We start from the raw sequence: 16,986 nt of genomic DNA on the forward strand, positions 1-16,986 counted from the left end.
ATAAATAATAATACATATTAAAAAATAATAAAAATAATAATAAATTATTAAAAAATATTAAAATAGAAGGTTTTATAATAAAAAATAGATTTTTAAAATAATGATAAAATATTATTTTTTAAAAAAAATAAAAAATATTTATAAAAATATTTTTTTTAAAAGATAATTTTGAAAAATATGTGGAAGGAAGGAAGAAGGAAGATTTTTAAAAAATAATAAAATTTTATTTTTAAAATTGCCTAACCAAAAGAGCATAGGAGGAGAAGAAAAAAATAATAATTCTGAAATCGCCATTTAGGCCAGTGATTTCAATGAAATCACCACTTGGGCCTCCGATTAGTGAAATCATGAGCCCGACCCACCATGTGGAAGATGGAGTCAGTAACTAGTAAGTCGTCCTGAAATAGAGCGACTCTATAAATCGTCCTATCGTAGGACGACTTATAGAGTCGTCTTATGATAAAGTAACTTTTTATTTAGCTAAAGTATTAAAAACTTAATTTATTATTTAATTTATATTTTTATATTTTATTATAATCATTATCATATAAATTAAAATAATAAAATTATGCATATTTCATTTGTCATAACAAAGTGATATAAATATAAATTTTCATTCAAAAAAATATTATGACTAGCAATTTTTTTTTTTAAATTTTCCTCCACACCCATCTGTGCATTTTTGAAAATTATTTTTTAAAAATAATATTTTATTATTATTTAATTTTTTTTAATTTTTTTCTCCTCCTGCGACTCTGCACTGAACACCCACACCCCCCTTTGACACTACCCACGGCTCCTCCGCTCAACCATCGCTCCTCCGTGCCCATTTGCATATTTTTTAAAATTATTTTTAAAAATAATATTTTATCATTATTTTAAAAATCTATTTTTTTATTAAAAAATTATTATTAAATATTATTAAATATTTTATTTATTTATTTTATTTTATATTTTATTATTATTTTAAAATAATAATAAAATGTTACTTTTAAAAAATAACTTTAAAAAATAATAATAAAATATTAATTTTTATTATTTTTAAATAATAATTTTTCAACAATTAACTATAATAATTTTTTTAATTATTTTTTAAAATAAATATATTATTATTATTATTATTTGGGATTTCTTCTCACCCGCGCCCTGGCCAACTGCTCCTCTGCACCCACCCTGCACGCTCACCACTCCTCCGTGCCTCCCCCCTCGCCGGCTCCCTCTCCCCCATCGCCCCTCGCGACTTTTCCATACCACCCCCCTAGCCCCTAAACCCCACCCTATTCCCCCCGCCCGGCCCCGTCATGACTTCTCCAAGCCATCCCCGCACACCCGTGGGTCCTCTGCCCCCGGTTCGTCCAAAAAAAAAATGAAGAATACATCAACGCCAAGGTGTCCGTGAAATTGTCACGTGGACGGTAATTTGAGAAATAAATTGGAGAAAAAATATTTTTAAAAATAAAAAAATAATAAAAATAATAAAAAATTCTAAAAAATGGTTTTCAATTTTTTTTTGAAGGCTGCCAAGCCAGGTGGCTTGAGGGAGTTTTTTTTTCTTTTCCGCAGCTAGGGTAAATGGGTCCGGTGTGCCTAGATCTATGACTTCGATCTGAGCCATGTTCAGAGGTTAGTCAATGTCTATTAACGTATGGTTGGACACAAATATGGGCCCAAACGAGTTATGTTGCACCATCATGCGCAAATATGGGCCGAATTGGACTAGCAGCATCTCAAGAATTTTTCATGAACGATCATTTGAGAAATTTTTTATGCATTACGGGTAGTGTACAAAATCTGATATGAAGCGCATCGCTTTATATGATTGGTCCACATAGCTATCGCTTTTCAATACACATTTAACACTTACAGTTCTGATTTTTGGTTTAAAAATTTTGCATAACGAAAATATCCCTAATCTTTAAAAAAATTTTGACATCCTATGGCATATTATAACTTTCTACATGCAGAATATCATAATATAACCTAAAAAATTATGACATCCTGTGGCATATTATAACATGCTATATCAAATTATGACCTCCTATATGCAGGATGTCATAATATAGCTCAGGATATCATAATATGGTTCAGAATATCATAATATAGAAGAGATATTTTTGTCCAACCGCTTTTCAACGCATATTTAATACTTTCAGTTTTGCTTTTTTGTTTGAAAATTTTAAATGACGAAAATACTCCTACTATTTGAAAAAAAATTACGATATCCTATGGTATATTATGATATCCTGCATCAAAATTATGATTTTCTGCATGTAGGATGTCATAATATGAACATAAGATATCACTATAACAAAACAGGTTATTAGCGATGAAAATTTTTCATCGCTAATAACCTATTTTCGTCACTAATAATTATTGGTGATGAAATTTTTATCGTTAATTTTTCATCGTAAATAATCGCATCGTTGATAATATTTTATGATGAAAAAATATTTCATCGCTAATAATATTTATTTACAATGAATAATTTTAGTCGTTAAAAGTTTTTGATGAAAAATTTTAATCATAAAAAAATATTTATGATGAATTATAACGTCGCTAATAAATAAAAAATTAATAGTGATAAAAATTTTTTCATCGCTATTAATTTAATTAAAATTTTTTCTGAAATGAAATATTTAAAAACTTTTAGCAATGAAAAATTTACGTTGCAAATAACTTTTTTTCCAATGAAAATTTTTCATCGCTATTAATTTAATAATAATTTTTTTAAAAATTAAATTTAAATAATATTAGTGATAAAAAATTTACGTCATAAATATGATAATTTTTGATGAAAATTTTTATCACTAATAATTATTTACGATGAATAATTTTTCATCGCTAAAAATTTTCATCCCCGTCGGCCCATCTCCGGCCCCATCCTTATCGGGCCCCTGGTGGCCTGAAAAAACATCAAAAAAAAAGAAAAAGAAATCATTACCTTCGATGACAGACGAGAAGCGATGAGACTGCGGATGGGTGATGGCGGACGGTGGGTGAATGCGGACGACGGCAGACATGACAGTGAGAAGCGATGGAGGGGAAAGGAGGGAGAGCAGAGAAGGGGAGGGAGGAAAAATGATTTCGCGTGAAACAGGGGGGAAGAAGATGGGTTTCGTGCGATGGGACATGATAGGATGTGAACTATTAGTGATAAAAATTTTCATCATTAATAATCAATTTTTATTACTAATAATTCAAAAAAAAATTCTCTGATAAAAAAAATTTCGCACCAAAAAAATTATTTACAATGAAAAAATATTTCATCATTAATAACACTATTAACGATGGAAAATAATTTTTATTGCTAATAATTTTCGTCAAAAAAATACCCCATTTTTTCACTAAAAAAATTTTTTCACAAAAAAAAAATATTTGCGACAAAAAACTTTGCATTGTTAATTAGGTTATTAGCGACGAAAAAAGATTTTCATCATTAATAATTTTTGATAAAAAAATTATCTCAAATTTCTAAAAAATTTATGACAAAAATAAAATATTTCATCATTAATTATCTTATTAGCAACAAAAAATAATTTTTATTGCTAATTATTTTTCATGAAAAAAATTTGAATGGACATTATTTTACTATTTATATATATATATTTTTAAAAAATAATTCATTATATGATCTAGAATCCACACACAATGCAGGAGCTCAAAATTAGTTAATAAATATATTGGATCTCAATCAAATTTCCTCCAATCTTTATTCTTAAAATTTTTTAAAATAAATGATAATGATAAATAATATTTATTGTAGTTGGACATTAATTTTCTCTCTTCTTCAAGCAAGAATAAACTAAGAAAGATATTAATTTTTTATATATATTTATTTTTATATTAAATCCAAGTTTTAAACTTTTTTTCACTAAGTTATGCAATACATATCCATCTTATACAATCATATTCTATTAGTTTCAATTTTTTGTTACTGAAACTTGTTCCATTTAATACTATGAAAAGTATGCTTTAGTATAGTTTGAGTTAAGAGTATTTGATTACTTGAGTAGAACTCATTTCAGTTCTTATCAGTCCAAGTCATTATAAATATTTTTGAATTTGGATCCTCAAGTTGGGAACTGATTTTGGTCCTTTGAAATAACCAAATGCTCAAAATTACCTTTCATACCTTCTAATTAAACTTAAAACAATTTATGGGTAACTAAATATTTAAAAAAATACTAATTTATTATGAAAAATTATGATAAATATTATTGTTTTGTATGATATTAATTATGCTCCATTTTTTCTTTCTTTATTAGAATAACTTAGATAGAGACACCATAATTAATATGATTTATCATAAAAGATATCTTGCTGTTTGGATATGATCAATTAATATTATAAATTTTGAACTTGATGAATATTACACCTATTATGCATGACTTAATTACATAATCATGCAACTGACTTATACAACTACTAAAAAGTTTAGAAGAGCTTTTATTTAAAAAAGATTAGGAGGACTAGTTTGGTATACATTTGAGAATCTTTGGATAATCTTTTTGTGGATCATGTTTTAACATATAAAAATTCAGTATCATCTTCTTTCTATGTTCTTGGGTAAATACAAGATCTTTATACTTTATGATTTTTGGTCGGTCCATAGAACCAACAATCTATGCAAAACTGAGTAATGAGACAGATTCAAAAAAACTTAAAGATGAAAAGTATTGTCATAAATAATTTTTATATCTTTTAATTTTTTTTAGAAATATTGATGATGAAAATATTTCATCTCAAATAATTGACTATTTATAATGAAAATAAATTTTTCATCACTAATAATCCTAAATTTTTGAATTTTTAAACTTTTTTTATTTTTTTAATATATTAGCGATGAAAATTTTTATCGAAAATAGATGAGTATTTACAATGAAAAGTAAATTTCTATTGAAAATACCTATTATTTACGATATAATATTTTTATCGCAACTAATCTTTAATTTTAATTTTTTTTAAATATTAGCGATGAAATCTTTTCGTCATAAATATTAGAGTATTAGCGATGGAAAGTTGATATTCATCGTAAATATATAATTATTTATAATAAAAAAATTTTATCGCTACTAATCTGTAGTTTTTAAATTTTTTATTTTTTTCATGTATTAGCGATAAAAAATTTTCGTCGTAAATCATCTCGTATTTTATGATGAAAATCAGCATTCTGTCATAAATACTCAATTATTTATGACGTAATATTTTTATCATAAATAATATATAATTTTTATTTTTTTATTTTTTTTAAATATTAATGATGAAAATTTTTTATCGTAAATATTAGAGTATTTGCAATGAAAGTTGGTATTCATTGCAAATATATAATTATTTATGATAAAAAAATTTTATCTCTAATAATCTATGATTTTTAAATTTTAAAATTTTTTTATTTTTTTCACATATTAGCAACACAACAACAAAATAGGTTATTAGTGATAAAAATTTTTTATCACTAATAACCTATTTTTATCGCTAATAGTTATTCACGATGAAAATTTCATTGCTAATTTTTCATCATAAATAATCGAGTCGTTAATAATATTTTATGATGAAAAAAATATTTCATCACTAATAATATTTATTTATGATGAATAATTTTTATTGTTAAAAATTTTTAACGAAAAATTTTAATGATATAAAAAAATATTTACGATAAATTATAACATCACTAATAAATAAAAAATTAATAGCGATGAAAAAATTTTCATCACTATTAATTTAATTAAAATTTTGAAATAAAATTTTTAAAAATTTTTAGTGATAAAAAATTTGCATCGCAAATAAAATTTTTTGTAACAAATTTTTTTTATCACTATTAATTTAATAATAAATTTTTTAAAAATTAAATTTAAATAATATTAGCGATGAAATACTTACGTCATCAATATGATAATTTTTGATAAAAATTTTTATCACTAATAATTATTTACGATGAAAACTTTTCATCGCTATTAATTATATATAAAATTTTAATAATTTTATATTTATTAAAAATTTAAATTATCATACTAAAATATTTTTGGCGATCAATATTTCATCAAAAATAATTTCATCACTAATAATTTAAATATATTTTTTAAAAAAATAATTTATGAATATATATTTTTAATTTATATTTATAATATTTTTTATAAATTAAAAAAATAAAATAAAAAATTTATACAATAAATAGATAAATAAATTTTATTATTTTATTATATTAAATTAAAATTATAAGAAGTTTGAAATAAAAATAAAAAAGTACATAAAGAAGCCATCAAGTGTCGCATCTGGAGAACGAGTTAGGGAAGGAGAGCGCTCGAAAGAGCTTGGACCGGTCTGCTGCTGTCTCATCAGCTGTATCGTCTGCTCCATCTATGCCATCCACTCCATCATCTGGATCTGAAGCTGCTGATACTCATCAATGCGTGCAACCAACTCCTGAGCTCGCTACTCAGCTTATTGTCGATCCTTGGCAGCTTGCCTCTGCACCTCCGTCAGTCGAGCCTCGCACGCAGAATGGATGTCAGTCCTAGATGAGTGTGAGGATGAGGGAGCAGTGATCCCATATCTTAGACTTCTAACATAACAGGATCTCGTAACAAGCATTTGATCATAGATCTCATCATCTGTGGGAGCGGTCGAGCCCTCAAAGGTAGGCTAGGATCTCATGTCTGTCATACAGTCCTGAAAATTAAAGTTATAGCTATTTTAATTTTATAATAAAAATCAAAGTACGAATAAAAAAATAATTGAAAAAACTTACAAAGAGCTCCTGGCTCTCCATCGTCCACTCCTCTGACCGTCACTGGTGGATTCGCTGGTAGATATCGATCCTACCAGGAAGCTCGCCACTCTCAGCATCTCTTTACAATTTGAGAATTAATTAAAAAATTTTTAAATAATTAGAGAATTATATATTAATTAAAAATTAAAAATTACCTACTATGTGCTCCATGTGATGAGAGAACAACCTCGAACCCCCATAATATGGTACGGTCTGTCTCGCTCGATTTGTGATGTTCTGGGCACATCTTCTCTGTACAGTTACCAGTCAAATTAGTAGATAATAAATTTAATTTAAGAATAAATAATTCAATCATTAAACTCTAAAAAAAAAAAAGTTTGGATTGTAACTTGGTATGTCGGATCCTCGTAATGCCGGCATATGACAGTCCAGTCATCCATAGTGATGTTGTCATAGGGCTACTGCTACGCTGCCTCCTCCCCATAATCCTGCACCACATGGTACCAATGCTGATGCATGTGATGGCGATAATCCTTGAAATGCAATGATAAATGAGTGTCCACAGCTCACCTCACACGATCCTCCTCAAAATCAATGATGTCGAATACACCCTGCCAATAATAAATATTAAAAGAATACTATACAAATTAAATATTCATAATATAATTTATTTTATCTGTAACTAGATATACAAAATCTCTCTCTGAGCTGGTAGAACGTGACGCCAATCGAAGAGTGTCACGGGGGCATAGCTGCGGCATATGATGCCCAGCTCAGTCTGCCACGGCTCGCACCATCCTCTAATGGGCCTGGTGTAGCCGGATGGTATCTCGATATGGAGACGCTGTCCCGGGTGCTCGCATCTCCAATGCTCTAGAGCGAGGTTCTTCAATGGACCTCGCCCTCGCTTCACTACAGGTGAAGTCTGGCCTGAAGCAACAATAAATAAATCATTAGTATGATAGCTGTCCAAATAAAAGAATCAAATTTTATTATATAAAAAGTATAATAATACCACTCGGACCCATCTCACTCGGATCTGCCTCACTGGGACCTGCCTCACTGGGACCTACCGGTGCAGAACTGATAAGTGGTATATTTTTATATTTATTGTAGGTATTTTTGATAATTTATGGTATTAACATCTTCTTAAAAATCTAATTTCATGAATTTATTAATTTTTTTTAAAAAATAAGTAATTTTAGAAAAAAATATGAAATTAGACATATTTATGAAAAATAAGATGTTAATTTAATTGAAAAATTTAAGCACCAAAATGAAAATTTTTTTTTGAGAAGTTTAATGCATATTTTTTTCAATTTTTCAGGTAAAAATCAGAGCAAAAATAGAGCCAAAATACCTTAAAAAAACTTAAACATAGCCTCCAGTGCATGATAGACCGATCGGCTGGTCAACAGAGCCAGAGCGCGATCCACAAGAATAGTTACGCGATCCACAGACACAATCCATGATGGCAGAAGCCTGTTTTGCACGATCCAATGATTCACGTTCATCCATCTCGAGATCCAACGGCTGCTGTTCATCATCGGTTTATAAGAGAACTTTTGCACGATCCGACGGTTCAGAAGCGATCTATCATGCGATCGGACGGCGAGGGCATTTCCGACTTTGAATAGAAGACCAGAAGCGCTGATCGATGGCTCAAATCTCATTTGAAGCACGATCGGACGATCAGAATCAAATCCGACCCTGATAAGGAGTAAAAGACTGATTTTTGGGCAGATCTGGGCGGTCCAAGCTTGATCCGATAGCCAGAAAAATTTCTAAGAATTTTTATATGATTTTAAAGGGTTTTAAGATTCTTTTTTCTACCAAAAAATATAAAAAATTTACCTATAAATAGGGGGTCTAGGAATAAGCTTTAGGAGAAAAAAAAATCAGAGAAAAAGCAAAGAAAAAATAGAAAAAAATTCAAAGAGCTTTAGAGATCAATTATTGGGAGATTATGGAGCAGAGAGCTTGATGCGAAGCCAAATCCCTTCAATCCAGAAATATGATGAAGCCTATAAATAGATTCTTATTTTCTTCTTTTTGTATTTTATTTTTATGCAATAAAATTTTACTTTTATTTCATATCTTTTTATTTTTTTCTGAGGTATTGATCCAGCCTACATGGCCTATATCTTCTCTTGGCGTGCTGTGATCTCTGGATACGGTACGTGCTTAGGAAAGATAGATCGTGGTATGTTAGATTAAATCTTATATCCTATAATTGAGTTTAGATAATTTATACTCCAATAGGACGAGCTGTGATCTACTGATATAGTTCGTATCCCTTAGAGATAAACTATACTAATAACATAATTAGAAGAATTAAATATTACAACATAAAAAAAGAAAGAAAATAAATCTCTTTGCATGGTGGATTTAGAATTTTTGAGTTATTTTTTTGAATTATTTTTTTCATAATTTAATTTATATTTTTGATTTCTTGCTATTCTATTTCTTGTTAATCCTTCTGCAATCAATTCTCTTTTATTTTTTTTCTTCATAAAAAAAAAGATAATCATTCTAAATCCCTGTGGAGACGATCTCGACTCATCCTATCTATATAGTTTATATTGATTTTTATTTTTTTGATTGCCTATGACAGTGATCAAATTTTGGCACTGTTGTCGGAGATCTAGGCACGATTATTAAAAAAAAATTTAATTTTTTTTAAATTTCTTTCTAACTTATCTAGTTTCTTAGTTAAACTTACTTTCTTTCAAAAAAAAAATCTCTATATTGATACCTCATAATCTACTTAAGAAATTAGATATTTAATCACAAAATCTAAAAAAAAAAATAAATCAATTTTCTCTTAACTAACTATCAAATCTGATCATCTTTTCTTCTTGCATTACATAAGTCCATAAAACATCTTAAGGGCACAAACCCTAAATAAGATAAAATAGAGATTTTATCACTCTTCCTTGGCCCACAAACCACCATCCTGCATATTGCATTGACCTAAACCTTAACTTAAAATCAATTAGACGTTGGCCCCTAAGGACTTTCGAGCTCAATAGGACAAGAGATCCTAAGAGTAAGATCGGGTTAGGATTAGTCAGTTTGATTGGTGTCTACGAAAGTAGTTCAGGGACTACGTCCTGAAGGAAGGTGGTTATTTAATTGATTCTGTTCGCTTACCTGACCAACTCAGTTGGTGTCTAAGGAAAGCAATGAGGAGACCCTTACTGACCTTATACTTACCTGACCAGTTGAGTGGCTAGTCTTTTATCTGGAGTGCTCAAAGGCAACCTGATGCGTAGTCGTTGATAGCATCAAAAATAACTCTACTTACTACATAGGTAGGATGAGTCGAGTTCGTATCCTCAGGGACCTTGGGCTAAGTTGAGATTGCAAAATAAAAGAAAGAAGCATTGTTTTGATTTAGAAAATAAATTATCTTAAAATTATTGTAATTAAAAAATAAAGAGCTCGAGAGTTTTGAATTAATTTTGTACTAGTAAAGTTGTATCTCTTTTTTTTTAATTAAATAGATGTGATTAATCTTAAAAAAAATACCTATCTTTCTTTGGCACACCCCGTACCCGTAGATCATGGCGCGTCTCCAAAAAGTACTAGATAAATAACTCTTCTTTCCTCGACACGCCCCGTACCTGTAGATCACGGTGCGTCTCCGAAAAGTAAAAGTTATTCCTAATATTAATCTAGCATAAATAAAAGCATATGAAAGAGAGCAAATAAAGAACTCATGACGATTTAAATAAAAAGTATAATCTTTATTGTATATAAAGAAATACAAGAAAGTTTAAAACAATAAACCCACTCTGTGTCGTTACAAAATTTCTTCTCCACTCCGGAGACTGCTAGCCTACCTGCTCATGAAGTAGTCCATTTCTCTTCCTCTATGCAAGGCTCTAGAAGAATTTCTGGGATGATCCTCAAATGGGAGTACAAGAGCCTTTTTATAGGTGTTAGGAGGGAGGAGTTTTACATGGTTTTCAGATATGGGACTAAAGAAAATACTAAGGACTAAAAGATGGATGGATGAGATGGAAAGATCACAAGCAGATAAAGAAAATATAAATTCTTCCTCTTGAAGTATTTTCAAGTATTATATTTTTTTTCCTTTAATTTTTAGATCCATCTGCTATCATGAGCATCCGTCTGTTCACCACTGTGTCCGCCAGCACAAACTCCCCGCAAACCCGCCATGCCGCACGCCCGCAATGCCGCGCGCCCACAATCTTCTTTCACGGACCCGTTAGCTATTAGGAAACCACTTACGCTCCTTTTTGATTAGAAAATTACAAAAAAAAAACTTTTATTTCTTTAAAATGACGTCTATATCCTTTTTGGGTTCCTTGCATAGTATCTTCATTTTCTATAATACCGTATGCATCCTTCTTTTATTTTAATTTTATTTTAAGTCTAATTTTCTTCAAACTTGAATCTTTTTGATCTGCGAATCGGACTCTTTGTATTGACGATCATCTTTCCTGTAAAACATAAAAAGAAGCATCAAATTTTTAATAAATAAAATAAATTAAATATAATTTTTTACTTTAAATGACTTAAATTAAATATTTATCACACCCCCCAACTTGAATTTTGCTCGTCCTCGAGTAAAATAGATGTATCAGCATTATGTACCGACTCGGTCTTGAATAAAAAGTTAAGTTAGGCATCCCAAAAGGTAAATGATACCTGGTCAAACCATTAAAGAGATACTTCATTGGATTATCAATTTGACCCAATTAGTGGCTGAGTATTAACTAAAGAAATTTCAAGAGCTTTTCTTTCACCAACTCTCCACTTTACTCTTTAAATCCTCTAACTTAATGTGAGAGAGGTTTATTATCTTCTTGCAATTTAGTCTCCTTATTATCCACTATTTTTTTTAAAGTAAATTTTAAAGAGAATTTTTGCATACCTCAACCTTTCCACCCAATCTCTCATGAAGCAGATTCTTTATTGAGATCAGTAAGAAGAGGGTTGTAGAATCACTCCTAAAATTTGATCTAGTCTAAACCCTACCATTCATTGGGTTTTCTTAATAATTTATTCTTCAGTATCTCTAAAATTATCTTGACCGTTAATCATTCATTGATTCCTAATTGACTCTTAATCAAAATAAAATTTGGATACACAAAACTAATTATTTCTGACCATACTCGAGGATTTGATTAATTTTCTTCCCTCCCCAACTTAATCTACATTGTCCTCAATGGAGTAGGAAAGCAAAAAAAATAAAAGAAGAGAGTACACCTGAGATAACTTTGCTTCGAAAGTTGAAGATAGCTTCATTGATTAATAGGCTCTTGTTCTAAATTTCTGCAGCAGTAGTAAAGTAAAAAAAATATGAAATCGTTGGGTTGCCTCCCAACAAGCGCTAAGTTTTACGTCTTCAGCCAGACGTCAAATTTATTATTCATTATAAAGTGGATCACACAGGTAGATGGTGTCGATTCGTTCTTTATGTGCAATTTCATCTATATATGGCTTCAAACGTTGGTCGTTTACCTTAAATGTATTGCCATTCCGGGGGTCATGAATTTCAATTGCTCCATGTGGGAATATTTGTGTGACAATGAAAGGTCCATTCCATCGGGATCAAAGTTTACCGAGAAAAAGGCATAACCTGGAATTGAAAAGCCATACCTTTTGATTTAACTCAAATGATTTTCTAGAGATATATTTGTCATGAAATACTTTGGTTCGAGCCTTGTAAATTCATGAACTCTCGTATGCATCGTTGCGAAGTTCTTCCAGTTCATTGATTTGCAACCTTCGATTAGAACCTGCATTCTTCATGTTAAAATTAAACATTCGTATGGCCCAGAGTGCACGATGTTCTAATTCAACCGACAGATGGCAAGCTTTGCCATAAACTAATCGGTAGGGTGACATACCGATAGGGGTTTTAAAAGCTGTACGGTAAGCCCATAATACATCATCTAAGCGAAGAGACCAATCCTTTCTATCGGGCTTAACCGTCTTTTTTAGGATATGTTTAATCTCCCTATTTGACACCTCTACCTAACCATTAGTTTGTGGGTGATATGGTGTGGCCACTTTGTATGTAATATTATATTTTTTCATAAGTGCTTCAAAATGTTTATTCGTAAGATGAGTCCCCCCATCACTAATGATCACTCTTGGGAAGCCAAATCGACTAATGATGTTTCATTGGATAAAACTAGTTACAACTTTATTATCATTAGTCCGTGTAGCTATTGCCTCCATCCATTTTGACATGTAATCAACTGCCACCAGAATATATTCAAATCCAAATGAGGCTGGAAAAGATCTCATGAAATCAATCCCCCAAACATCGAAGATTTTTACTACTAAAATGGGGGTCAGCGGCATCATATCCTTCTTGGATAAATTTTCTGTTTGCTGACATTGCAGACAACTTCGGTCAAATTCATGTGCATCTTTGAAAAGCGTTGGCCAATAAAATCCACTCTGCAGCACTTTTGCTGTAATTTTTCTTCCACTAAAATGTTCCCCATATGCCAAAGAATGGCAAAAAGTGAGAATGCTTTGGAATTCACTCTCAGGGATACAACGGCGAATAACTTGGTTAGGACAGTATTTGAATAGTTCAGGTTCCTCTCAGAAATAATGTTTAATTTGCGAGAAAAATCGATCCTTTTCTTGTTTTATCCAGTGAGAAGGTACTTGTCCTGTTGACAAGTAATTGACAAAATGGGCAAACCATGGAGGACGGCTAGAGGAGATTGCGAAAAGTTGTTCGTCAGAAAATTTTTTTTTGACCTCATCTATGCCTATCGTGTGTTCAACTAAGATCCTGGAGATGTGATCAGCTACCACATTCTCGGAACCCTTCTTATCTCGGATTTTCAGATGAAATTCTTGTAAAAGAAGGATCCATATGATCAAATGTGGTTTAATATCTTTCTTTGAGAGGAGATGTTTCAGAGCTACATGATCAGAGTAAACTAGAACCTTAGACCCTAACAGATATGAGCAAAATTTTTCAAGGGCGAACACTACTGCTAGTAGTTCTTTTTCTGTTGTGGTGTAGTTTAATTGGGCATCGAAAAGAGTCTTGCTAGCATAATAGATCACATGTGGCTCCTTATTAATTTTTTGGTCTAAGACGGCACCTATTGCAAAGTCAGAGGCATCACACATAATCTCAAATGGAATGGATCAGTTAGGGGGTTTTATTATGGGTGCTATTGTCAGGACTGTTCATAATGTGTTGAATGCTTTCAAACAGTCTTCGTCAAAGATAAATGGTGTGTCCTTGGCCAACAGATTGCACAGGGATCTTGAAATCTTGCTAAAGTCTTTGATGAAGCGTCTATAAAATCCGACATGACCTAAGAAGGATCGTATTTGTCGGACTGAAGTAGGGGGTGGTAGTTTTGAAATGACCTCAACTTTGGCTTTATCTACCTCGATCCCTCTTTCAGAAATAATATGTCTTAATACAATTCCTTTCTGCACCATGAAATGGCTCTTTTCCCAACTTAGGATGAGATTTGTCTCCATACACCGTTTAAGAACTTTGAAAAGATTATGGAGACAATCCTCAAAGGTGGTTCCAAACACAAAAAAATTATCCATAAAAATTTCAAGATATTTGTCCACCATATCCAAAAAAATGATCAGTATGCACCGTTGAAATGTAGCGGGTGCATTGCGGAGCCCGAATAGCATACGCCGAAAAGCGAAGGTGCGATAGGGACATGTGAAGATAGTCTTTTCTTGATCATCCGAAAATACAGATACTTGATTGTACCCTGAATAACCATCAAAAAAATAGAAAAAACTTTATCCTACTAACCGTTCTAAGATTTGGTCGATGAAGGGCAATGAAAAATGGTCCTTCCTAGTAACGGCATTTAGTTTTCTATAATCTATGCATACTCGCCATCCAGATGATATGCGAGTGGGAAGTAGTTCACTTTCTTCATTCTCAACCACAGTAATACCTGATTTCTTAGGTACTACTTGAGTGGGACTGACCCATTTACTATCGGATATGGGGAGATGATTCCAGCATCTAACCACTTTACCACCTCTTTCTTTACTACTTCACGCATGTTTGGATTCAATCTCCTCTGCATATCTCGATGGGGTTTGGCATTTGCCTCAAAATGAATATGGTGCATGCAAATGGAGGGGTCAATTCCTTTTAAATCGGCAATGGACCAATCGATAGCCTTTTTGTGTTCCTTCAGAATACCAACCAATTGTGCTTTCTAATTAGGGGTCAAGTCTGATGCAATGATTGCCGGGAGGGTGTCATTGGGTCCTAGAAATACATACTTGAGTGTAGTAGGAAGGGGTTTCAATTCTAATGTAGGTGGTGATTCTAAAGATGGGACTATTGGTGTACTGGCTAATGTGGGCAATGGCTCATACTTGATGTCCATGGAGGAGTGATTTTATCGTATGGTGTATCCAACAAGGTGTTAACTTCTTTCATATATTCCTCAAAATCATACACTCCAAAGTGAGCCAAGCAAGTATCTAAGGGGTTTGATGCTAGAATTATGGATGTTGCATCTTCTATAATGTCTTCTAGTGTATCTACTTCGAAGCAACTATCCATTGATGGTCCTTGGGAAGCACTAAACACATTCAGTCTCAGTTTCTTATTCCCAAATGATACGTCCATGACTCCTGTCCTACAATTAATGCATGCATTTGCCGTAGCTAGGAAGAGTTGTCCTAAGATAATGGGAATTTATCTTGGGTTGCCACTTAGTTTCATGTCGAGAATCAGAAAATTAACTGAAAAGTAAAACTCATCTACTTTGACCAAGATATCCTCAAGCATTCTACGTGGTTCCTTAATTGATCTGTCGGCTAATTACAGTGTGACTGATGTGGGTTTCAGTTCTCCGAATCCAAAAAGTTCATACACCGAACTAGATAAAAGATTTACACTTGCCCCTAAGTCCAGAAGAGCTTTTTCAATGTGATAATCTTCTATAACACAGAAAATGATGGGGGCTTCTGGGTCCTTAAGCTTTGGAGGAGTAACATGCTGGAAGACAGAACTAGCCTGTTCAGTGAAGCGTACTTTCTTTGAGATTTGTGATCTAGATTTACTTTTTTGGGTGCACAAATCCTTCAAAAATTTGGCATAAACAGGGACCTGTTTGATTGCATCTAGAAGGGGAAGATTAATTTGGACTTGCTTAAACAATTTCAACATCTCGTCGAGTCTTCCTTCCTTTTTATCTGCAGGAAGAGGGGCTTTCAGGGCATCCGAAAATGGAGCTTTAGGCAAGTAAGATGATTCCAGTGCAGTTGGTTCATTTTCTATTTTAAGGTCCTTCTTGTTCTTGGGTGATTTGGCTTCGGTTAGAGATTTAGAGTCGGTCAAATTGGTTTTACTAGTGTGTTCAATGACCTTCCCACTTCTCAGAGTCATGATTGATTTGGCGTGTTCAGAAAAAGCTTCTGGGGTATTAGAGCTCTCAATCACAAATTATCCTCTTAGGTTGCTCTCGGGTTGGCTAGATAATTTTTCTCCTTCCCTCCTACTGAATGCAGTCGCTAGTTGACCTATTTGGGTCTCTAGCTTAGCAATGGATTGTGTGTGAGAGTTAAGGGTCTGAGTGTTGACTTCTAATCGTTCTAGTGCTTTCAAAACTTTTTCCTTAAAAACTGAGCTGTGACCAGTAGTAGACGATTGAGGAGCATTTTGAAATTGATGATATGGTCCATGCCTATATGTTGGGTCTTGATATTGAGGTCGAGGTGCGGCAGGGCCAACCACTGGTTGTGGTCTCCAGAAAAAATTTGGATGGTTTCTCCAGCCGAGGTTATAAGTGTTCGAATATGGATCGTTTCTTGGTCTGCGAGCTTGTTGGACTTGAGCTTGCTGAACCTGCTCATGCATAAACTCAAAAAATTGAGGTGTGGCTGGGCATTCACTAACAAAATGGTTCAGACTTGCACACAATGCACAAACTTCTTGGATTGGGTTAGGTGGAATCGGGGATTGTCCAGTATTTAAAAAATGATCTAATTTTTGGGACAGTTCATCTACCTTACTGTGGATATCTATGACGTTTCCAATTTGATAAATTTCACTTCTTTTTTATTGAAGCATGGGTTGTTCTCTAGAGGTGGCAGACATATGATGTAGGAAATTCTCACTAAGTGTTTCAAAAAGCTGCCAGGCTTCATCCTCACTCTTTAGTATGAATGTCCCACCATATGATGCATCAACCATTTGTCAGTGTTTCTCCGATAGACCATCATAAAAATACTGACAAAATTGCCATTTAGGG

The sequence above is a fragment of the Elaeis guineensis genome, chromosome 15, assembly GCF_000442705.2.
Source record: "Elaeis guineensis isolate ETL-2024a chromosome 15, EG11, whole genome shotgun sequence".
NCBI classification, from domain to species: domain Eukaryota; kingdom Viridiplantae; phylum Streptophyta; class Magnoliopsida; order Arecales; family Arecaceae; genus Elaeis; species Elaeis guineensis.